The sequence below is a fragment of a genome, unplaced genomic scaffold (genome assembly GCF_019419815.1).
Source record: "Pyrus x bretschneideri cultivar Hongxiangsu unplaced genomic scaffold, Pyrus_bretschneideri_v1 Contig17, whole genome shotgun sequence".
Taxonomy (NCBI): domain Eukaryota; kingdom Viridiplantae; phylum Streptophyta; class Magnoliopsida; order Rosales; family Rosaceae; genus Pyrus; species Pyrus x bretschneideri.
In genome coordinates this window covers 6,481,126-6,481,674 of record NW_025999468.1, presented here as the reverse complement: position 1 = coordinate 6,481,674, position 549 = coordinate 6,481,126, and positions in this window count along the sequence as shown.

The following is a 549-nucleotide window of genomic DNA, read 5'->3' as shown; positions in this document are numbered from 1 at the left end:
GGTTGACACTTTTGTGCCACGTGAAAAAATAATTAAAAAAATTTAATTAGTACTTTGGAAAAAAAAATTATTGATAGAAAAAAACAAAGAGTGTTCATCTTGTTCTTCCCCTCCCACTCGAGCAACCACTTCCATCTCCATCTCCTCTTCTCTATCTATCACCACCCCTATTCGAACTTTGAACAACCAGAAAAACGATCTCTGTAATAAAATTATAATTTGGTACCAAATTTTAAATTTATTACAATATGATAGGTAGTTTAAAAAAATTAGGCATAAGAAATGAGTATGAAAGAACAAAAGACTCTTACTACTTATGTATATCATCATTTGTATCATTTTTCTAATAAAGAAAGAACTTACATGATTTGACGTGCCCTACCTCTATTAGAGAGATAGGTATAAACATTGGGCAAGTAATTATACAAAATTATTAAGAGAAGACGAGAAAACTACAATCCGTGAATGCTCGTGGGCCTAGGCCTTGTAATTTTCCAAATCGCACCAGTGTGCGAACCCGTTCCACAAAGTGAAATTTGAGCATCTGCT